The 25,882-nt window shown below is 37.6% G+C and overlaps 1 protein-coding gene across 9 annotated transcripts in view; it reads right to left on the reverse strand.

Moving 5' to 3' along the window:
* DLG2 (discs large MAGUK scaffold protein 2) overlaps positions 1-25,882 on the reverse strand; it is a 2,186,317-nt gene that overhangs the window by 537,097 nt on the left and 1,623,338 nt on the right. The gene's annotated exons all lie outside the window — the stretch shown is intronic.

A 25,882-nucleotide genomic window follows, 5' to 3' on the forward strand; every position in this document is an offset into this window, starting at 1 on the left:
CAATATGAGGTCATTTTAAAGGAATCACTGAAAAAATCCTTACAGATCAAAGGATAGAAGTCCTTTTGAGAATATAATTGAATACACATTCAGTACAATCCTTGCAGCAAATATTTTCATTGCATTTTGAAGTCATAATGATAATTAACATGCAAATTACTTAGAAAGTTAGATATTAATCAAAGGCCTTTGTTCCTAAAGACAAATTTTCTGTATCTTCCTTGGCTTAAAAAAATTTAATATCATAAACTGAGTCAAATTATAATGCAATCATAAAAATCTTTGGCAATTTATATAACAATAATGAAAAACACTTTAAAAATACTTATCCCATTTCAGTATACTTTTACTGAATAAACATTGGGTAGGGCTATGTGTTCTTAAGATAGCATAAATGATTAGTTAATGAAAAAATCATGGCATAGTAAATTATAAAGTAACACTTCTGGAATTATATTTTAAATGCAATGATTTTTTTGTTGAATTAACTATAATAATAAAAATAAAAGAAAAATAAATTTAAATTGACGGGGAAATTTAAAAAAGTGTTGTCTAATTTCTTACTAAAAATGAGTAATTATTTTTTATTGATATTTTACCACCCCAAAGCACTGTGAGTGTACTTATTTGCCTAAGATAAAGAATTTATTTATCAAGAAAAAGATGACCAAGGAGTAAATAAAATGTCCCCAGGTTAGCTTTCTCTATGAAATTTAAAATACACATCAGCCCACGTTTTCCAAAATTTTTATTTTATATAAATATGAATATAGGGGGCTTAAATTTTTTTTTTAAGCCTCACAGCCACATGCTAGGATCAATCTACTGCATTTATAATAGTACAGAGGTCATTCCAAATCATGGAAAGAAAAGGTTAAAAAAAATTCCAGGGGCTCTGATATACATGCACCCTGCCTGCAATATATGCCACAGACGGTCTGAGTTACAGAAGAGCCAAGAAAACGAATTACCACCATAAACAACGTTAAGTCCAACAAAAAGAATAACTATGTAGTTGACATTTGAAGCTGAAGATTGTACCAAGACAATGAAATCATTATGGATACTGTAGACATAAATACATCAGCTAAAAAGAGAATAACATTTTTTTTTTTTCTGAGATCAAGTTTATGTACCTCTTTTTAACTAGTACTCTGCTCAAGGTGAAGCAAGGCATTTTCAATAAATGTCCCTCTCAGAGCCATAGAATGTCTCTGAAGGTACAGAACTCTAAAATGTCCAATTCCTGTAACCTTGATGGAACATGGATACATTTGAAAACAATCAACATTTAATTAACGTTCAACCATGTGCCAGATATTCAATTCAGGTGTAGTTTATGTCTACATCTAGAATACAAGTTCATTTACAGGTTGAAGGTCTGTGTTATAAAATTAAATCTGTCCCAATTCATTCAGTCATTCAAAAAGCATCTCCTGAGTACAGTCTACACATTGTATAACCAATTTCTATCTACTGTAGCCAACATAAATGTAAACCAAAGAATGGATTGACTGGAAACACTGTGTAGAAAGAATGATCCAGGCAGAGGGTTCATACAAGTGAGTGTGAATGAACCCGGCTGAAGCACAGTTCTAAACTGAGACAATGCTGATTATGTTTGGAGGATCACTCTCTGAAGACAAATGTGGGCTATGACCACTGGGCAATAAGACCTAATCCAAATTATCAGTCTGGAGGCCCTGGGTGTTCCCTGCACGTACTCTGTTAAAGCAAGGGCACAATGTCTCCATTATAGATTCTAGAGTAGGTAAGGCCCTGTATGACTAGCACCCCATGCATATCCTTCCTCATGGCTACTCTCTCATTTCTTCCCCTCATTAATCTTCACCTCCCTCAATCCACTCTAGTAACACTTGCCACCTTGATATTTCTGGACAGTGCCAGACAAGCCCCTGGCTTAGGGCCTTTGCTCTAGTGGTTCCCACTCCCTGGGATACTCTTCCTTCAGGCCTTTGTCCAAATCTCAATTCTCATTTCTTTATTAAATACTGTGCCCTGACCCCTAAGAGGAGCTCTGGTGGTGCAGTGGTTAACACTCAGCTGTTAACCAAAAGGTCAGGGGTTGGAACCCACCAGTGTCTCAGAGGGAGAAGGATGTGGCAGTCTGCTTCCGTAAAGATTTATAGCTTTGGAAACCTTATGAGGCAGTTCTATTCTGTCCTGCAGGGTCACTATGAGTCACAATCAACTCGATGGCAACAGGTTTAGTTTTTGGTTTGGATCACTATACCTCATTCCCTTATCCTACTCTACTTTTTATTTTCCCTTAGCACTTATTGCTTTGTAACATATTAAATAAGTCACCCATGATTTACTTATTTATTTATTCTGATTCTCTGTCCCCGTGGGTGAAGAAACGAGCTCCATGATGACAGGGAGATATTGTCTAGGATAGATTTTGTGTATTTTATGCTATGCAACTAGAGCACGACCAGGCACATCATTACCTCATAATTACGTATTAAAAGAATAAATGAATGAACATATGAATGGAAAACAATGAGGAAAGTTGCATGTTTCTGAGAAAGCTGCTCCTTGAAGATGAAGCTGGGAGCTTTGAGGAGCGAGGAACAGCTGACAAAGTGAGTTCTGTTAATTTGGAGTCATTACGCTGCATCAGGTGAACTCTGATTAGTTATTCATCCTTAGTCTTCACAGAATTTATACCAAACACTAGGTGGGCAACAGTGGAGCCGGCTTCACATCCTGATTCTTTCATCTACTAACTGTAAATTTAAGTCTCAATATCCTCATCTCTAACAAAGGGATAAGTATATCTATGTTCTACAGTGATTGGCACATAATAGACGCTTGATAAATTCTCTGCTCAACAAGCTCTCAAGTTATTTGGAAAGATGGGTATTTAAACACCTTGACATCATTTAACTGCCTAGGATGAGTTCTGTAATGGTACTAGTGTTTTGTGAGTGCAGAAAGGTAAGTACGACCTACTTATCAGAGAAGCAGAAGACTTTAGAAAAGATTTAACATTTGGACTAGGTCCTGAAGATTAAGTTAGAAAAGATAAAGGAGGCTGCACTTGCTAAACCAACATGTCCTCTGGATTTCAGGATGACTAAATGAGTAAAGAGCATCCATCATTCATGTCCAATAGAGCATGCGCCTATGCACAGCTGCCCTGACTTAGGTCACACAGTGCTAAGGAAATCCCAGTTCTGCTGGGTTAGAAATGCCTGGCAAACACTCAAAACTTGTATTCATTGCCACTGAACTGTGCACATAAAAATGGTTAAAATGGTAAATTTTATGTCATATATTATCACGCACACACAAAACACAACCATGTATTTATGATGGGATAAATTAGGGTTGTACCTAACAGGATAACCACAATGCATATTATAAATATTTGAGTAAGGAACCCTGAAAATAGCAAAAATGCTGACTTTGGGCATAGGGTTAGGGGTTTAGGAGAGATAGTTTTGCAGTAATTAGAGAAGTGGTCACCATTTTAGAAAAGAAGCATCCATGATAAAGAAATAGTCCTGATTATCAGGAGATGGTAGACTAGTCAATTATATTTAAACTCAGTGAAAATAATTTTGAGTGAGTACTCTGCAGCCTCACTCAGAACCACTGACCCTAACACTATGTACCATGGGCATGTGTGGCTATTAAGACTAAGACTCAACACAGTCACAAACAATCATAAAGCCAACACAGAAAAATATAAGTATTAATAATACAAAACAAAGTAAAATCAGTGGATAGTTCAATACTTCAGCAAAGGAAAAAATCATGTAAATTTTAAACTAATTCCCCAAGTAATTAAAAATAAACTGTTTAACAAACATGTAACGTATATACAGAATTTTAGGATTGCATCTATTGTAATAAGCCAGGTTCATGCTGACATATTTCTTGCATATTCTCAAATTGTAATTTTTTAAAATTGTGTTTTAGATGAAGGTTTACAGAACAAACAGTTTCCCATTAAACAGTCAGTATACATATTGTTTTATGACATTGGTTAACAACCCCACAACATGTCAACACTCTCCCTTCTTGACCTTGGAGGACTTTTTTTTTTGGTGAAAATACACATAGCCAAAGTTCAGATTGTAATCTTGTGTGTTAATATAGAACAAGCATATGTAAAAGAATGACTGAACGTTGTTCAAGCCTTTAATTAAACCTTTTTCCATGTAAATTTTTTCCTCGTCCTGTGAAGAAAGAACACTGAGCAGATCGCAGTTCCCCCTTTTCCCCGGTTGCCCGCCTACACTGAGGAGGAGGTGTCAGGGAGAGGTGGGGAGCCTGAAAGCAGAAGTCTTGGCAGCAGAGATTGATATTCTGCTTGAGAAGCTCAGAATAAAAACTCAAATGCTTAAAAAAAGTCTTATGATTAAAATGTACCCATATATTCTTAGCAGGCGTAAAGAACTAGCCCCCATGGTATCTTATAACCATTCAATAACTTGGTTCAACTTCATTTTATATGACTTTACTGGGAGACCGAGCATTCCGGGGCGTCACCAAACAATTCAGTATTACTAAACAGGCTTGTTCTGTCAGAGTTTCTTCAGGATTTGCTAGTTAAGGCGTTACTGCTTTACAGAAGCACTAGTGGTATTCTGCACATTCTGACTATGTGCTTTTATTAGAGGAAATGCAGAAGTCATCCTGAACCCTAGCTGGCCCTGTCTTAGAAAACCACCTTCCCATACAGGCATAGCTTTCTAATGTGGATAAATTTCAGTCAGAAACAATCAAACAAACAAAAAAACCCTTACCTTTGGAACTGGCCTACACTGATAACAGACAATATTTGATATTTCATCCCCTTTAGAAAGAAAATTTTGCTTAAAAAATACCAAAAAACGTACCTTTCATTTTAATTTGAGGAACTAATTAATTTAGTCATTAAATTCACTGGGCACTTTAGACATGGCTAATTAAAAACCAACGCTTTCTTCCTGAGTTGAAAGACAAAGTTTGGAGTTGGGAGAAGTTGTTTTGTTTAACATTTCTAAGGTACTGGGGTTAAGGAGCCCTGGTGGTGCCGCTGTTAAGCATTAGGCTGCTACTCAAAAGGCCGGCAGTTCGAATCCACCAGCCGCTCCTTGGAAACCCGATGTTATACTCAGTCCCATAGGGTTGCTATAAGTCAGGATCGACTCAGTGGCAATGGGTTTGGTTTTGGTTTTTGGTTTGGGGTTAAGCAGTCCTCAGGAATTTCTCACAGATCACCCAATCAACTTCCCCAAAGGCAATGTTCCAAACTTTTTCCCTTATTATGCAGCCTATACATCCATTGATTCTTTTAGCGTATCACTTTTTTAAATTGCCAATATTTGCCAATTTAACATTTTTCATGTGTACAATTTAGTGACATCAATTACATTAATCATGTTGTAGCACATCACTTTAACTCCTATTTTATTGTGAAAAGTTCCCATTTCTCTACCTATCCTTTCTGCTTTTCCTTTGGCCTCAGAGGAGTACGCATCATTCTTTTCTAAATCTCCATCCTCCCCTCCAGTCTAGAACTTTACTTATCACCACCACCAGCCTTTTTTCCACTAGAATCTTCAGTCTCTTCTTACCTTTAATGTCTTTCTTCTTTTCTGGCTTTGACCGTACCTCTGTGCTATCCTGAAAAGATTTCTCTTGAACTTGCTGCAGCCTCTTTACCCTAAGAGCTGAAGTTCTGAAACAAGTGATCTATAATTGTAACTGTTTCCGCACCACACACAATTTCCTTAATCTCATTCACCTGGCTTCTACCCTCCACAATCCACTCACCCGGCATCCTAATCCTTAAGGTCTGACTAGTTGTACTTATGTCTAGGTCTTTCTTGCCTTCAAATGGAAGTTGTATTGAATCACTGGTCTGTGTGTTAGTATCTTCTTGTCCTATGATGGGGGTGGATGAAGTTAACTGTAGCCTAGTTCCACCCAGGCGAGGAGCCCAGACATCTATCCAGAATTTTCTTCCAAAGGATCTAACAATTTCTGATGGGCCTTTACTTTTCCTGCATTGCATACAATACTGTTGATTACTTTTACGTCCCTAGCTTTTATAACGTTGCACTGCCCTGTTTCTTCTATTTCTCTTACTACTCCTCTGTTTATTTTACTGGCATATCTTCCTTTTCTTGTTCTGAAACAGCAGATCTCAGAATGTGGTTTCCTGACTAGTAACATCAGCATCACCTGGGAGTTGTTAGAAATGCAAATCAGAAACACGGGGAATGGAGCCTAGCAATCAGTATTTGAACAAGCCCTCCAGGTGATTTGGATACATGCTAAATTTGATGATCACTTCTCTAAAATAAAAAGAGCCCTAGTGGTGCAGTGGTTAAGCACTCGGCTGCTAACCTAAAGGTCAGTGGTTCGAACCCACCAGCTGCTCTATGGGAGAAAGACGTGGCAGTCTGCTTCCGTAAAGCTTTACAACCTTGGAAAGCCTAGGGGGCAGTTCTACTCTGTCATATAGGGTCACTATGAGTTGGAATTGACTTAACAGTAATGAGTTTCTCTACAGTAAAAGGTATTCCCCAAGGTAAACTCCATAGAATCCTATTCTCTTTATAAGCTCTTTCTTGTGGAGAATCTATTTCCATAGTTTCAATTACCACCTCTAGGTTGATAAGTGCCCAAACTTACTGTACCCCCAACACCCTATTGGCCTTGATTTGTTAATTCAAACTTAAAGCCTGAAAGAATGTACTCATAATCTCCCTTCAAAAGTGCCTTCTGGAAGCTCTTTGATGTCTAGAACCACACTTATTCATCACTGGATCTCAGGGCCTAGCATGATGCCTGGCAGATAGCTGCTAGCCAATAAATATCTCAGTATATATGTAAATATAAATATATTACTACTCTCCACTGCTACTTCACTAAATCAAGTACATATCCAACCATGCCTGTTTTATTGTAAAACCCTTGTGACTACCTTTCCTGATTCCAGTCCTTCCCCGCTTGCTTCTCCAATTCATTCTGCTAATATTTTTCAGGTTATTTTTTCCTAAAGTGTTTACGTTCATTACGTTGTTCTATTTCTTGAAATTGTCGATTACTGTTCATTTCCTACAGGAATTATACATATCCTCTTCTCACTATTTCTTATTTCCCTGCTACAAAATGATGTAGAATTTCTGTGTTCTATTCACCAAATGTACATCTAGTCCCTGATACTGTGCTTACTAAATAGTTTGGGATAAATAAATGAATGAAGAAGGGCACTTTATCCACTGAATTAGGAGGAAAGGAGAAAAGAATGGTGTAAGTGAAGGTTAAGTTTGTAGGTTTAATGGCAAGACGCTAAAGGAGTTCATGTCTTCAGATTGCTCTAATAATGAGAAAGTAATCATCTGCCAAGAGTAAAGGAGGTTATCAGGTCAGAAATTTTAAGAAAGCAGAAAAGCTTTAAAATACATATTAGGAAGAAAGGAAGAGATAATTGATTACAGAAATGCAGAAAATTTTCGAGGAACTGTTGATTGTTAAGTCTGAGGGGCTATGACAGCATTGCTCTATCTGTATGACAGATAAGAGGGACTGATTACAGAGAGGGATTACAGGCTCTCCTACTGGTTTACAGCCTATGTACTACACTTGAAATGGAGTACCCGCTAAGCTTCCAGCATTAAAATATAACCTAAGTAGTAAGCACTGCCTCTACCTATCAACCAATCTGTATCTCTGTGGTTTTCCCAGGTTAATTTTAATTGCTGTCCAAACCAACATCATTAACATTGGTCTCTGAATACTGTCCAGACTGTCTTAGAGGTATCCAGATCTCAGCACACAAAATCACAGAGATAAAATAGACACAAAAATTAATCTCATATGTTGACATTTGATGGGAAATGTGTCAGCAGGCAGGGTTGTTGCTGGGGAAAGCAGACTGGAAAATCTGAAAGGTACTGAATGGGTCTTGATAAATCTGCATCCATAAGACCCATATCCTGCAAAATCCTTTCTAATCCTTACTCCCTTAAATTAATCTCCACTGACTGTGTACAGTACTTTGTCTCTCTCTTGATTTTTTAAAAAATATAATTTATTTTTGTTGTCATTGTTGAGAATATACATAGCAGAACATACACCAATTCAACAATTTCTACATGTACAATTCAGTGACACTGATCACATTCTTAGAATTGTACAGGCCATTCTCATCCTCCTTTTCTTAGTTGCTCCTCCCTCATTAACATAAACTCACTGGCCCCTAAATTTCCTATCTAATCTTTCCAGTTGCTGTTGGCAATTTAATCCCATATAGGTAGGCTGTGAAAAAGCACAATGCTCAAGGCAGACATTCTTTACTAGTTAAGCTAAACTACTGTTTGGTTTTAAGAAGACTTCAGAGAATATCTTTGGTTTAAGATTTAAAGATTATCTCAGGGCAAGAGTCTCGCTTTTAATCATACATCATTTTCTACAGTGAATTAGAGTATTGTTATTTACAGGAAGGGCTCATATTGAGAGCATTTAACAGCTGGTGTGGCATGTATGCCAGCCAATCAGAACAGCTCCTTGCCAGAAACAAATGCTGTACTATGCACTGCCTCCCCATCAGCCCTTTTGTTCAAATATCTCATTCCTCTGCATTGGACAGTTGGCATTTTGAAGGTAGAAGGGCTGATGGTGCTTTTATTGTATGTCCCCACAGGAGTGTTATGAATGAAGTAGATAATCAAAAACTATTTTTAAAAATAAATAATTCAGTGATGATGGAATCCCTTTTTCCATGTGTATACTTTAATGAACTGTGCAGGAAAGGACACGGGTTGGTAAAATAATGTGGTTAGATACTTAATTCATTCATTTCTTTCTTCATTTAAAAAACACTCAGTTTCTAGAAACTGGGAAATAGAAATATGAATAGGACACAGTTACTGTCCTCAAGGAGCTCATAAACCAGGACGGAAGAATGATAAAAAGAGCCTTAAAATGGAACCTAATGATCATTAAAAAAATTTTTTTAAAAGAGTATGCTAGTGCTTTAGGAAGAATAAAAAGGTAAAGGCAGACTGAGGGTGAGGGAAAGCTTCTTGGAGACAGTGAAAGCTGAGCCCAGCCTTGTTGAATGACTAGGAGAAGAGAGAGGCAGTGGGGAATTCTAGGCAGAGGAGGTAACAGGAATCAACTTGGAGATACAGGCGCAGAGTCTTGATCAGCACTGCTGAAAGAGCGAATGGAGGGGGAGGAGATACTGCACACTGAAGCTGGAGAAACAGAGGCTCATGAAGGTCCACAGGCACTGTGTTAAAGAAGTTTGGGCCTTGCATTGGTAGCAATGAAATCCTTTGAAGAGTTGTAATCAGGGAAATACCATGATTGGATTTGGTATCTTCCCATTTTTCTTGTTAATGCTTGCTGTTTGTTTGACAATTATATCACATGATATTCTTATGGTTGAAAAGATGCTATTTTCTATAATAAGGCATACTTTTTTTCCTTCACACATTTTTTCCCTTTACTGTATTCAGTTATCACCTATTACCACTCACTTTGGGGAAACATTTTTTCCCTCAGTCCTTCAGGCGTGATTCAGTTTGATCTATTAGCTTTTCCTTGCTCCCCCTATGCCCCAGTTTCCCACATTCTATTCGTAAAACCAAACTTTGAAAAATAAAATACAACATCAAGAGGCATTTGTAATCTGCTGAGAATCTAAAGAGCTAACCCTAAATCCATACATTCATTTGTAGGCCATTATAATTCACAAAAGATTTCAAATGGGCATTTTCTGCAGATGTCTGGCTTCACTATCTCACTTGATCACACTTATGGGGCTCTTTGTAACAGAGGTAATTGGAAAATCTGGATTCGACTTGGGTCCTAGGAAAGAGTGAGAGTTATGTAATTGACATAATTACACAGGGATCTCTTTTTGCAATGACATCTTGCTCACCAGGAAACAACAAAGGGCTTACTCGCTATGGCTCAGATTTATGAAGAGTCTAACCAATATTTCCAGCATTTATCGTATGATTTCAGACATGCCAAAGAAGCTGTTTCAGACCTTTGAATAATAGACGTTTCTTTATTATGTCGTTGTGACAGGTGCTAATATCTTCAATAACACAGAAATTGAACTGAAGTACCTTTGCTTTGTTATAAAATCTATTTCACTGGGACTAAAGATCTTTAATATCAAGTCCTTTAATCTTTCCAACAATCTATTCTTCTTGCATATACACCTGCACAAAGCTTACAGCATGTGCCTTTGGCTTTAATCTCATAGTCTCACTCAAGTGAGTTTAATTTTCACAAAGGAATCTTGCTATATATTTGAACCTCTTTAAGGATAACTTAAAAGACACATATTTTACTTGATAAAATAATGAAGAGACTTTTGGAGGAAATCACTTAAACTCACTGGTCCTGTTTCCTAATATACAAAATGAATATAATAATATATTCCATGATCACAGTATGATGTAGTGTAAAGATTACTGGTTCAAACTTGGTTCTATAATTTAAAAGCTGTGTGATCTTGTGCCAAGTTATTTAGCTTCTCTGAGCTAAAAGCAGTTAAAGAAGAATAATAATTACCCCATAATATTACAGTGAGAATTACTTATGATAATATATGAAAAGGAATCACACAATGTAAGCATAGTATGTTAAAATATCTATTCCCTTTGCCTTTCCTCTCAAGATTTCAATGAGTCAAATGTTATGATAATTGTTTATAAACTGGAAATCACACACACACACACACTTTAGGTATTATTAATGTATAAAGTATGATAAAACAGTAGAGTATAAAATAAGTTATAAAACTCAAAACGTATTTATTATATTGTATTTTATTTCTCAAACTCTCTAAAAATATTGTCATTCATTATTACAATTGATTTTATCCCATGGAAGGAAATGAAATCAGTCACAAATCCGGGTCCTAACCCCTTAATCTTAGTGGACTCTCTCTTGCTAGTTACTCTACACTTTGCTTAAGTTGTGAGTTCTTTAATTTGTTAAGAGTCTCTATCAGTCTTCCTCCCGCGTGTCTGTCAGTTTGTCATACTGTGGGGGCTTGCATGTTGCTGTGATGCTGGAAGCTATGCCACTGGTATTCGGATACCAGCAGAGTCACTCATGGCAGACAGGTTTCAGCTAAGCTTCCCGACCAAGACAGACTAGGAAGAGGGACCTGGCAGTCTACTTCTGAAAAGAATTAGCCAGTGAAAACCTTATGAATAGCAGCAGAACATTGTCCAACATACTGCCCGAAGATGAACCCCCCAGGTTGGAAGGCACTCAAAAGATGACTGGGGAACAGCTGCCTCCTCATAGTAGAGTCAACTTCAATGACGTGGATGGACTCAAGCTTTTGGGACCATCATTTGCTGATGTGGCACCCCTCAAAATGAGAAGAAACAGCTACAAACATCCATTAATAATTGGAATGTGGAATGTACAAAGTATGAATCTAGGAAAATTGGAAATTGTCAAAAATGAAACAGAATGCATAAACATCAATATCCTAGGCATTAGTGAGCTGAAATTAGTGAGTTGAAATACCATTCAAAATGGTATAGGCCATTTTGAATCGGACAATCACGTGGTCTACTATGCTGGGAATGACAACTTGAAGAGGAATGGCATTGCATTCATCGTCAAAAAGAACATTTCAAGATCTATCCTGAAGTACAAGGCTGTCAGTGATAGGATAATATCCATACACCCACAAAGAAGACCAGTTAATATGACTATTATTCAAATTTATGCACCAACCACTAAGGCCAAAGATGAAGAAATGGAAGATTTTTACCAGCTTCTGCAGTCTGAAATTGATCAAACATGCAATCAGGATGCATGATAATTACTGGTGATTGGAATGAGAAAGTTGGAAACAAATAAGAAGGATCAGTAGTTGGAAAATATGGCCTTGGTGGTACAAATGATGCTGGAGATAGCATGATAGAATTTTGTAAGACCAATGACTTTTCCTTGCAAATACCTTTTTTCACCAACATAAATGGTGACTATACACATGGACCTCATCAGATGGAATACATAGGAATCAAATCAACTACATCTGTGAGAAGAGACAATGGAAAAGTTCAATATCATCAGTCAGAACAAGGCCAGGGGCCAACTGCGGAACACACCATCAATTGCTCATATGCAAGTTCAAGTTGAAACTGAAGAAAATTAGAACAAGTCCACGAGAGCCAAAGTATGACCTTGAGTATATCCTACCTGAATTTAGAGACCATCTCAAGAATAGATTTGACGCGTTGAACACTAATGACCGAAGACCAGATGAGCTGTGGAATGACATCAAGGACATCATATATGAAGAAAGCAAGAGGTCATTAAAAAAGACAGGAAAGAAAGAAAAGACCAAAATGGATGTCAGAAGAGACTCTGAAACTTGCCCCTGAATGTCGAGTAGCTAAAGCAAATGGAAGAAATGATGAAGTAAAAGAACTCTACAGAAGATTTCAAAGGGCGACTTGAGAAGACGAAGTATTGCAATGACATGCGCAAAGACCTGGAGATAGAAAACCAAAACCAAAGAACATGCTTGGCATTTCTCAAGCTGAAAAAACTGAAGAAAAAATTCAAGCCTCGAGTTGCAATAGTGAAGGATTCTATGGGGAAAATATTAAACGAGGCAGGAAGCATCAAAAGAAGATGGAAGGAATACACAGAGTCACTGTACCAAAAAGAATTGGTTGACGTTCAACCATTTCAAGAGGTAGCATATGATCAGGAACTGACACTACTGAAGGAAGAAGTCCAAGCTGCACTGAAGGCACTGTCAAAAAACAAGGTACCAGGAATTGATGGAATATCAATTGAGATGTTTAAACAAACGGATACAGTGCTGGAAGTGCTCACTCGTCTTTGCCAAGAAATTTGGAAGACAGCTACCTGGCCAACCAATTGGAAGAGATCCATATTTATGCCTATTCCCAAGAAAGGTGATCCAAGTGAATGTGGAAATTACTAAACAATACTATTAATAACACACCAGAGTAAAATTTTGCTGAAGATCATTTAAAAGCAGCTGCAGCAATATATTGACAGGGAACTGCCAGAAATTCTGGCCAGATTCAGAAAAGGATGTGGAACCAGAGATATCATTGCTGATACAAATGGATCTTGGCTGAAAGCAGACAAATACCAGAAAGATGTTTACTTGTGTTTTACTGACTATGCAAAGACATATGACTGTGTGGATCATAACAAATTATGGATAACATTGCGAAGAATGGGAGTTCCAGAACACTTAATTGTGCTTATGAGGAACCTGTACATAGATCAAGAGGCGGTTGTTCGGACGGAATAAGAGGATACTGCGTGGTTTAAAGTCAGGAAAGATGTGCATCAAGGTTGTATCCTTTCATTATACCTATTCAATCTGTATGCTGAGCAAATTATCTGAGAAGGTGAACTATATGAAGAAGAACAGGCATCAGGACTGGAGGAAGATCCATTAACAACCTGCACTACACAGATGACACAATACAGAAGATCAAAGACCACAGCCTTCAGTATGGATTACACCTCAACATAAAGAAAACAAAAATCCTCACAACTAGACCAATAAGCAACATCATGATAGACAGAGAAAAGATTGACGTTTTCAAGGATTTCATTTTACTTGGATCCACAATCAACACCCATGGAAGCAGCACTCAAGAAATCAAAAGACGCATTGCATTGGGCAAATCTGCTGCAAAATGTCTCTTTAAAGTGTTGAAAAGCAAAGATGTTACCCTGAAGACTAAGGTGCACCTGACCCAAGCCATGGTATTTTCAATTGCCTCATATGCATGCGAAAGCTGGACAGTGAATAACAAAGACTGAAGAAGAACTGAGGCCTTTGAATTGTGGTGTTGGTGAAGAATATTGAATATACCATGGACTGCCAAAAGAACGTACAAATCTGTCTTGGAAGAAGTACAACCAGAATGCTCTTTAGAAGCAAGGATGGCGAGACTATGTGTAACATACTTTGGACATGCTGTCGGGAGGGATCAGTCCCTGGAGAAGGACATCACGCTTGGTATAGTACAGGGTCAGTGAAGAAGAGGAAGGCTTTCAACGAGATGGACTGACACAGTGACTGCAACAATGAGCTCAAGCATAACAACGATTGTGGGCAGGGCGCAGGACCGGGCAGTGTTTCTTTCTGTTGTACATAGGGTCGCTGTGAGTTGGAACAGTCTTGACGGCACCTAACAACATCAACAACATCAGTCTTCCACATAAGCATAATAAGAAGTTTATTTAATAATGTCTATACACTTGGAACTGTGCTGGCTTTTACAGCACAATTTCAAATGTATAGGGAGTATAAATAGATCTCAACAATTGACACAACTAGCTCATGTATTTTGGAGATGCAGGTTCAATAATTTGGGGATGTGAGTATATTCAGACAGCTTCTGGCAGACAGAGATTTAATGAGAATTTGGTTTAATCACTGCTACAGAACCTTCCTCACTTTCCAAAGGAAAAACAAGTATATTGGAGAAGATTAGAGAAACAGACACACAATAATACCTATGATAAAATCAGTAGTGTGATAAGAGCTGTAAGTGTTTTAAGGGAAAGAGGAGAAAGGAAAAAAAAGTTTTGGTAAGTGAAGTCGGGTAAATTCCTGTCATACTATCAAGAATAAATTTGCATGTTGGTTTTAACTGCCATGAGTTTACGCTCTGGATAGGGGCAAGACAATGAGTAATACAGACCTAAGAAGAAAGATAGTCTATTAAAATAAGAGGTTCTTAGCTAACCCAGTTGTTATTAAGGCATACTGCTCTCTTGTTTTGTGCAGTCATATCTTGTAGCTATCTTAGAGTTTTTCTGCCTAGAGTGGCAAACCAAGCAGGAATATACCTCTCTTTTTAACACTCTTTGGTTGGTGTTATAGATTGAATTGTGCACCCCAAAAATTATGTGTCAACTTGACATAATTACACAGGGATCTCTTTTTGCAATGACATCTTGCTCACCATGAAACAACAAAGGGTTTACTTGCTATGGCTCAGATTTATGAAGAGTCTAACCAACATTTCCAGCATTTATTGTATGATTTCAGACATGCCAAAGAAGATGTTAGGCTAGGCCATGAGTACCAAACCAGTATTGTGTGGTTGTCCACCATTTTGTGATCTAATGTAATTTTCCTATGTGTTATATAAATCCTATCTGTATGACATTAATGAGATGGGATTAGTGACAGTTATATTAATGAGGCAAGACTCAATCTACAAGGTTAGGTTGTGTCTTAAGTCAGTCTCTCGGGAGATATAAAAGAGAGAAGCAAGCAGAGAGACATGAGTCTTCATACCACCAAGAAAGCAGCTCTGGGAGCAGAACTCGTCGTTTGAACCTGGGGTTCCTGGGTGGAGAAGCTCTGAGATCAAGGGAAGATTGATGACAAGGACCTTCCTCCAGAGCTGACAGAGACAGAAAGCCTTCCCCTGGAGCTGGCGCCCTGAATTCGGACTTCTGGCCTACTAGACTGTGAGAGAATAAACTTCTGTTTGTTAAAGCCACCCACTTGTGGTATTTCTGTTATAGCAGCACCAGATAACTAAGATACATGGAGAAGTCTAGACTCTCAAAAAATATTTGTTGACTGAACCAATAAACAAAACAGGGTCATTGCTGTTAATTTCTTATTGAAAAAGATATTTTCAAACTTTTCTGTTTCCTATAACTGTAGTTTCTAATATCTTATTTCAGGTTCATATTTCAGGCCTTTAAAATGTGCCTAGATTAAAAATGTTAAGATATAAACCCCTCTTATTAAAATTGTGAGAAGTATGTTCACCTGCACCCTGGTGGTCTTCCAGATTTATTTCACCTCCTCCTTCTACATTTGCCATGATCTTCTGACAGAAGAAATGAAAAAAAAAAAAAAAAAAAAACCCTACAGGTAATGATTTTAAAGGTAGAAGTATAGAAGTATATTTATAAAAGTGCTAACTCAAGCTCCTAAATTTCTCATCCTAAAATACGCATATGGGGTACTACTTATTATTTGTATAGTGTAAATTTCTTTCCGATCTACTCTTCAGTTTTTGGGTTGTAGAACTTGAAGGGCTAATTTATCAAGGAAAAGTTAAGCTGCCTATTGGTTTTACTGGAGGTGAGTTTTTACTTCATTCCTACAGGGGTCAGCAGAGGGCAGCTAAAGCAGAGGATCACTCAGTGGGTGACCAACTCAATCGTGCTGTCTGGTTGGATACTGAATGGTGCAGTTTTTTTAGGTTACTTCCTTTAGAAAATGAAGACTAAATAAGATAAATCTGTTATGAACAATAAAAATAATTATATTTATTATTTACTATGTGCCAGGTACTATGGTAGGCATATTACATGTATTATGCCTTCTTGTCTCATTTAACTTCATAAAAAATCCAATAAGGCAGGTATTATTATTACTATTATGCTATTTTACAAACACGAAAACTAAAGATTAGAGAGGTGAAATACTCTGCTCAGGGTCAGAGATATAAAAACTGTTGGGCTAGCACTGCTTGGCAAAAAAGCCTCTACTCTTGACTACAGTTCTACATTACCTACTAGATTGTGCATTGTGTTCCAGTTTGGCAAACTTTAAAAAAATTCTACAGATACATGCTACTCTTAGCAGTAGTAGCAATAAAAATAAGTCTAAAAAAAATCCTCAGGAAAAAAATCTAAACAGAAAGGTACAAAAGTACTAAGTTTTCTCACACTGGGCATTAATTAGAACTTATTTTTAACTGTAACATATGTTGTTAAATTTTAAATTTATTTAAATATTTCAAGCAATGACATCAATAATTATGGCCACTGACATGTATTTCGTAGGATCAAGATGGTCATATGTGCATTTCATTAAAACTAAAAGTTGCTGTATTAGAAAAAGTCTAACACCTTTCCTAAATATTGTACCAAACGAAATATGCCAACATAAATTTGAAAAGAATTTGTGAAGTTTTTCATTTGGCACAAATACAAAAATGAGAGAAATCAAAATATCTACTGATATGGCATAAACACACGAACATTATTATTATTATTATTAATTTTATGTTTGTGTCTTTGCACCTAGTGGCTGTCTTTGCATTTCGACAGTGGTTGCCGAAGTCTTAATTCAATCAATTAATTTTAATGTGTAAACTTGGTATATAACTCTTGCATTATCAAGTCTTCACACCTGACCAAATTAAAAATGCTCTTTAAATTCCAAGTAATTACTTTCCTGTGTCTCAAATTATTGCTAATCATAAAGCTATGCAATCTTTTTCCTGCTCCTCTCTTCTAAGTTATCTTCTTTCACTGTTTATTGACTTTGAGAAGCATGAAGAATCTTTATGGCTACAATAACAAATAAAAAAAATATGTCCACTGAATTTAAAAATGTTGTTTAACTTAGGCAATATTCCTTTAAATATGCATTTGGGAAATATAGTAAGCCAATTCAATAAAAACAACTCTTCTCCTTTTTTCAGTATCAATTTTGAGAAGATTCATTACTGTCACTTAGCATTTCTTCATCACTTGAATCAGTTATACCTCAGGGAACTTCCCAGAGCTAGGTTAAGGCTCTGCATCTAAGAATTAAAATAATTTGAATCTACACTTTGAGAGTGAGAAAAAACTCTGTCCTTAGGTGACAACATAGCCCATTACCAAATGAGGCAATGAATGTGGCCAAATATGACAAAATGGACCCTGCTCTATGAATGCAGGAGATAGTTATTACTGAAACCTTGGCATTGAAATATCTTGCCACCCATTAGTGTTAACATTCTCTGATCATCAAATAAAGAAGTGCATATCCATAGCACATATGCTTTAATTAAAAACAACAAAAAGATAATATGGAATGTACTTCAATGAATTTTGGAGTTATAATTTGTTGCATGCAGCTTATTCCTTACCCTGATTAAAATCCAAGCACAGGATATTTGCTGCAAGACTTGTAAATACAGGAAACAATAAAACACATCTCCGAGCTTTTAAATAAACATTTCTTGTGATTTTCAGGGCTAGCAAAATCTGCTAACGGTAACTTTTGAAGGTGAACAAGCTGAATCTAGGAATAAATAATTGCCTCCAACATAGTAGTTGCCAAGAAATGTTCAGTTATTGTTTCTCTGGTTCAGGAAGTATCCTCATATATTCCAGACCATTGTGCAATATTTGTAAAAGAGCAGAAATACAAACCCTGATTTTTGGCAAGAAATGCAAAATAGGAGAGAAGCAGGGAGTCAAGGAACACTTGGGGTCCTATTTTCTCCAGTAGTTGCCGAAAAATTTAGTAAGACTTCCAAGATCATTGATTTTGATCACCGTTGATTTATTCAGTGGCTGCCTTTTATAACATTCGTATCCTGCGTGTAGATATAACTGCTGAAAGTTTTGGAATTCAGTTGACAAATACAACTGGGATTCTCTCAGACCTATCAGGGACACTGTGTAGTTGAGGCTTGTCTCAACTTTACTGTAAAAATATTCAGGGTCTCATAAAAGGAACTGTGGTTAGAACTAAAGGAGAAGAAAAGTAAATTTAAAATTATACTCAGTAGAGAAGTACCTGTGAACAAAGGGCAAGGAAGCAGGATCAGTCTAAAAAATGTGTGTGTGTAGGAGTGTGTATGTATATGTGTGTGCACATACACACCCAATGCCCTCGAGTTGAATTACAACTCATAGTGACCCTATAGGGCAGAGGAGAACTGCCGCACAGGGATTCCAAGGCTGTGCTCTTTACAGAAGCAGACTGCCACATCTTTCTCCTCCTGAGTGGCTGGTGGATTTGAACTTCTGAACTTTCCAGTTAGCAGCCAAGCACTTAACCACTGCACTACCAGGGCTCCTTGGATATACATACATATATAAACCTCCTCCTCACTTATCAACTATCTCACTATCTGGAATTTCGCATTTATGACAACAGTAAAAAATCTACTACTGACTATTTTGTGCATTAACGATGTACGTCTGGCAGTAACAAACGCCAAGGTGGGAAGTGAGAGTAACACTGGCTGTGATGGTTAAAGTATGTGCCAACTTGGCTGGGTCATGATTCTCAGTGGTTTGGCAGTTATGTAATGATGTAATTTGGCAGTTACGTAATGATGTAACTTGGCAGTTACGTAATAAAGTAATTTGACAGTTATAGAATGATGTGGTCATCCTCCATTTTGTGATCTGACATGATCATCCTCCATTTTTACACAACACCAATTTCACATAACAACCTGGTCTTTGGAACCTAACCATGTTGATAAGTGAGGAGAGGGTGTGTACTAGTTAAACATATAGTAAACTTTTTTTTAATTTATATATCTGTTTTCAGGTAAATATATATAATCCCATTGCTGTAGAGTAAATTCTGAATCATAGTGACCCTACATGACAGAGTAGAACTGCCCCATAGGATTTCCAAGGAACGGCTGGTGGATTTGAACTGCCAACCTTTTGGTTAGCAGCCTGAACTCTTAACCACTGCACCACCAGTTCTCCCAAATATATATAGAAAACATGAATATATATGTGTATATGTCTGTGTGTGTGTGTGTGTGTGTGTGTGTGTGTGTGTGTGTGTATAAGAAGCCCTGATGGTACAGTGGTTTAGCAGTAGGCTGCTAACCAAAAGGTCGGCAGTTTGAATCCCAGGCTGCTCCATGGGAGAAAGATGTGGCAGTCTGCTCCTGTAAAGATTACAGCCTTGGAAATTCAACAGGGCAGTTCTACTCTGACCTATTGGGTCGCTAGGCATCAGAAACGACTCAGCAGCAATAGGTTTGGTTTTTGGATGTGGGTTTGATAAGGGCACAGCTGCAAGTCAAAGAAAACTCTCCATTTGACTGTATTTAGTTTTACCACTACATAAAAGAAAAGAAGGATGTCCTAAAGGCTGCAGGCAGTTCAGAGAAATATTACTGGAAAAGGAAACAGAAAGAGTAAAGTATCCTACTGTATCATAAGACAGAAAGAAACATGCCATTGTTATTTTTTATTAAATACTGGTAATAGCAAGGAGCCCTGGTGGTGCAGTGGTTAAGCCCTTGGCTGCTAACCAAAAGGTCGATGGTTGAAACTCACCAACTGCTCCGTGGAAGAAAGATGTGGCAGGCTGCTTCCGTAAAGATTATAGCCTTCAGAACTCTATGGGGTAGTTCTACTCTGTCCTATAGAGTCGCTATGAGTAGGAATTGACTTGAAGGCAGTGGGTTGGTTGTTGGTTATATATATGAAAAAGTACTCTTCATTCATTGGCTTCTATCCCTCACAGCTTGAAATAAAACAAGCTGAAAGGCAACTAAAAAGATGAAATCACTGTCAAGGACAGGCGCACGGGAAAGTAGTTTTATTTTTAATGTTTCGAAGTCACAAGAGCTGTTATTTCTGCAACTGTACTGCTTGGTGATTTTTTGTTCCTTCTTCAGTGTTTGTCTTTCATGCCTTGCAGGCAAGGTCATTTATATTGCTGTCTGCATAGCCCCTCCATAATAATGTCTCCCATTTCTACTCTCTCTGGGCAGCTTCTCTGCATACAAAGACCATACACTATAACTACTGCCATTAAATGATTGTGTGGGCAGCCCTATTGGATACATTTTTAAAACTGTCAAGTGTTAGGGCAAATTATAGGGGCAATTAGAGGGTGACTTCTCACACATGGGTACAATTTCAAGTGCGCCCTAATGCCACGAGGACTGTGCCTCTGCACTTTCATCCTAAATCAGCAGCGCTTGGGCAGGTCAAGGAGCCCTGCTGGTACGGGGATTAAAGTGCTCAGCTGCTAACCAAGAGGAGAAAGATGTGGCAGTCTGCTTCCATAAAGATTACAGCCTTGGAAACCCTATGGGGCAGTTCTACTCTGTCTTACAGGGTCACTATGAGTCGGAATAGACTCAACGCAACTTTTTTTTTTTTTTTGTGGAGGGGGGTGCAGCTTAGTGGCCTTAATCAGCGAAGAAGTATTGAGAGTCATTTGACAAACATAAAGAAGGGCCACAGAGATAAGTATTTAATTCTGGAGGACAAATAATAAATAAGAGCTGCCATGTGTGGAGTGTTTACTATGCGCCAGGGACCTATAAGCTAGCCCCTCTCGATATGCTATTATCTTCCTTAAACTGGAAAACCACACTTGGTATTATTAGTCTCAACTTACAGAAAAAGTTCTAAGACTCAGAGAATGTCTGTGTGTATGGACATCTAATAAGAATCATATCCAGGAAGCAAACCTGGTCTGATATCTAAGCTTGTACTCTTTCTAATCTGCCATGCTGACAAATAAGAAAATGATTACAATCTGTTATGAGATATAAGTCTTTTCTCTCCAAGAGTTCATGTTTCAATTCGTTCTTGGCAAAAGAGCTGACCCTACTTGTGTGGCTGCAGGAGTTCTCAGGAGCATGAGCCGACAAGCCTGGGAAGTTCCACCAGCCTGGTCGTTTAGCAGCTGCTAATGGGAGACCAGTTCTCTCCAATATACCTGTCAGCAGCAATCGCTTAGGACGTATGAGTCCAGGATAGCAACTGTGGGTGGAGTTTCAGGTAGAGAAGCCACTGCCATCCATATACCTTAGACAAATGGGAACAAAGGGTCACGATGAGTCGGAATCGACTCAGCAGCAATTTTTTTTTTTTATGGGAACATCAGTTTGAGGGAATACATTAAATACATAGGTAAAAAATAAAGTTTTTACCTATCAATATGCGATTTCACTTTCTTATTATTGTTATTTGCACTTACTATGTACACAATTACTTCTTACTGAACACATCAGTAAAAAAAGCCTTGAATGCAAACAAAATTTCAGGTTAAAGATATTTTCAAGTTTTACCACTATTATAACCTGCAATGCTCTTCCACTAGACTATACATATTTGTCAGAAACAGCAATACTCACTGATAAAGCTTGTTAAACACAGCCAGGGCATCCTTTTCTCTGACCCCAAGCCACCAAAATCAAACAGGCAAAACTAAAAAGGCCAACACATCCACTACTCAGCAGCAGAATTAAGCCCCTGTTCATGAAAGATTCGGAGAGACAGCAATATCATAAAACACATCCAAACTCAACAACACTTAGTCTTTTTAACATTAACTCCTGCAAAATGTGCTGGGTGTGCAGAACCACAGGAAGGATTGCTGTACACAGAAGTCTTTGAAAAATAACAGGGCCCTTTGCGATAGAAACAAAAGCCCACTGGGCCAGGAAAATAAAAGGGCTCAGCTGCTAGAAAGAGAGGAAAAACCTTTTCTTCCTTCTCCTTCCCTTCAAAGGAAACAAAGAAATGTAGTGAAGTAGAAATCATTTTGCATTATCTTCTGACTTCTGAGCAAAAGCAGAAGTATCTTTTAACATTGAAATGATGGTCCTTGTTGAAATAATGTTTTAGAAAATGACAAAGTAGAATAACAAGTTGAAAACGACATCAGAAACATGTTTTTAGGGAGTGTGTGGCAGATAGTAGGCTGTCCAATATGCTTTTAAAAAAACACACTTAGGAGTTAAAGATAGTTTATTGGACAATTAGTTTTTCAAGAGTGCTGGCCAAAACATTACCTGAAGTCCCTGAAGGGCAATAAACAAGGGGAAACTCGATGACGTGGAAGCAAGAGCTGTTATTTGAAGAGGCAGTTTTGTCATCTTTAAAATAAATTTTCTTTGAGAATTAAAGGAGGTAATGGATATAATCAGTGGGAACGCAATAGAAACAGTGGTCTCTAATCTTTCTCTTTTCTTAAATTACTACCAGTTCAATCTTCAGATATCCATGGTCTTTGGAGGGCAAAACACTAGAAGATCAATGAGTTACTTTATCACTGTGGAGTCTGCTGAAACTAAGTAAAATGTTTCAGAATACCAGAGCATCAAGAAAAAGGGTGTCTTCCTAAATGTAGCATTCAATCAGTCACTTCCTCAACATTTTTCTAAAACTTATTAACTGTTAATGCTTTCCTACCTCATCATATTTAAAGGTCCCTGGATCATTATGCTGCTATTGGGTAAAAACAGGAATAAAGGCAAACACTGAGCAATAATTGCTTCATTTCATATTCATGACAAACTAATAAATAAGATAGGTTCTCTTATTTCCATGTTATAAAAGAGAAAACTGAGGCTTAACAACATTTAAGGACTTCATCTAAATTTACATAACCAGTAGGTAGAAAAGCTAGGATTTGAACCCACGTCTACCTATTTCAATAGCTCATACTTTAAACAATGCGATAGCACATACTTTTCTACAAAGGGAAGAAATCTAGAGATCTGAGGCATTGAAAAAAAAAAAGTTGTATCTCTAGCTGTCTCAGATGATAAAAATGTATCAAACTCTCTGAACCCTAGTTAATACTCTTAGAAACACACATCTAAGTAAAGGTCTTTGCTCATCATTAGCACAGATTGAAGGCCAACAGAGAAAGATTTGGCCTTTCCAGTCTAGCAGAATCACAAGCAAATAATCAAGGACCATTCAATTGATCTGTTTGTCATTCACATACATGGCCTTGTAGTTGCAGGCTGACTAGTGGATTGGTTGGTGGTTGCAAGTTAAGCTTCTATGGGTAAAGCTTCTTTATACATATTTGATTAGTGCGTATATGCTGGTTACCTAGGACATGTATCATCCCTGTGCTCATCATTCTTTGGATTGTTCATTTTCTCTTCTTAATTGATGGTGAAGACAAAAGTAGGAGCCATCATAGTCTTTAATAATGAAAATACCATGATCAAAACTAAAGAGGCGAGAAACACCTTTTGGGATAAATGATTAATGATGTTGCCAGTTGTTAACTCTTACCCTTGTTTTTATCAGTTAGCCAGCATTTAACTTTGTGTACTAATTAACAAAAGCTGAAGATCGCTATGGACACTCGAGAATGAAGTTAAGTTATATTCTTTCAGGGCCATCCAAAATGATAGGGGCGTTTATCTCTTAAATAACATACCCCCCAAAAGTCCACTGCTGTCAAGTCGATTCCAGCTCATAGTGATCCTATAAGGCAGAGTGGAACTGCCCCAGAGGGTTTCTAAGGCTGTTAATCTTTATAGAAGCACACTGCCACATCTTTCTTCCTCAGAGTGGCTGGTGGATTCAAACTGTCCACCTTTCAGTTAGCAGCCGAGCGCTTAACCACTGTACCACCATGGCTCCTTAAATACCATAAAGATCTATGCAATAAATGTAGTCCATTCAAATCCCAGAGTTATTTTCAAATAAAATGTTTTTAGATTTGATTTTGATGATAAAAGTTAGAAATGAGTGTCCAGAAGGATAATTGACTGCAAATAATTTACCAGTAAAGAGCCCTGGTTGCACAATGATTAAGCACTTGGCAACTAACTGAAAGGTCTACAGTTGTAACCCACCAGCTGCTCCATGGGAGAAAAGACCCAGTGATCTGCTCGCATAAACATTACGGCTTAGGAAACTGTATGGGGTGGTTCTACTCTGTCCTATAGGGTCGCTATGAGTTGGAATTGACTTGACAGCACATAACAGTAATCCACCAAAAAACCAAATCCAATCTACTAGTAACTAAAACCTGAATTTTGTAATTAATTTCTACACAGAAAGTAAAACTTATGTATTTTTTTAATTATTAGTATTTTTGACTTACTTGTTTAGATCAACAGAATCACTCATCACTGTATCCCAGAAAGAGTGAATGAAAAGAGTAAGACCTCATTGTAAAACTGAACTACCATCCAGATTACAGCAACAATGAAAAACTCCCATCTTCACTTCCTTTATTTTAAATTCTAATTATGAGAAATTAATACCTCAAATGAGTATTTGACTCAAATCATAGTTACACTAGAAGAGAATCATGATTTGTTTGTATATATTGATGATGTCTTTCCTTCATGTGACTATATTCAGGAACTTACACTCATCGGAATTGAGTTATTAATATAAATTTTGTTTTAGGCTTGCTCATTGTAGGTTCCAGGAAAGAAAACTACAACAAAACAAAAATCAACCTGGTGTTTCTATTACATTCATCTCAAAGTGAAACTGCAACACTGATCTTCCAACCATGAAATACATTTTTTTGAAGAGTAATGGGCGTGTGTTTTATTTTTTTTATACCCTTTAGAGAGACCAATAAAGAAATGTAAACACATGCATCTTAGTCATCTAGTGCTGCTGTAACAGAAATACCACAAGTGGCTTTAACAAAGAGAAATTTATTCTCTCATATCTAGGAGGCTAGAAGTCTGCATTCAGGGCACCAGCTCCAGGGGGAGTCTTTCTCTCTGTCAGCTCTGGAGGAAGATTCTTGTCATCAATCTTCCCCTGGTCCAGGAGCTTCTCAGCACAGGGACCCTGGGTCCAAGGGACTTGCTTGCTCTCAGCTGTTCTTTCTTGGTGGTAGGAAGTCCCCATGTCTCTCTACTCGCTTCTCTCTTTTATGTCTCAAAAGAGACGGACTCAAGATACAACCTAATCTTGTAGATTCAGTCCTACCTCATTAACATAACTGCCTCTAATCCTGCCTCATTAACATCATAGAAGTAGGATTTACAACACATAGGAAAACCACATGAGATCACAAAATGGTGGACAATCACACAAGGCGGGGAATCATGGCCTAGCCAAGTTGACACATATTTTTGGGAGACACAATTCATCCATAACAACATGTCATGAAAAAGTTGGCTGGATAAATTTTAAGATTTGACCACTTGAAAGATCAATTCTCTCTAAAAGTCATATGATTGAAATGTGTCTATTTATTCCTACCCACCCGCCTGCCTGCTTTCCTCCCTATCTAGGCCTTTGCTCATGCAAATTGCTTTATCTGGAGAGCCCATCTCCTAACTATTTCCTGCCCACTGGGAAACATCCACTGTTCTTTCAAGGCTTAGTTAAAGCTTTACTTTTTCCG

The sequence above is a fragment of the Trichechus manatus genome, unplaced genomic scaffold (genome assembly GCF_000243295.1).
Source record: "Trichechus manatus latirostris isolate Lorelei unplaced genomic scaffold, TriManLat1.0 scaffold00140, whole genome shotgun sequence".
Lineage (NCBI taxonomy): Eukaryota > Metazoa > Chordata > Mammalia > Sirenia > Trichechidae > Trichechus > Trichechus manatus.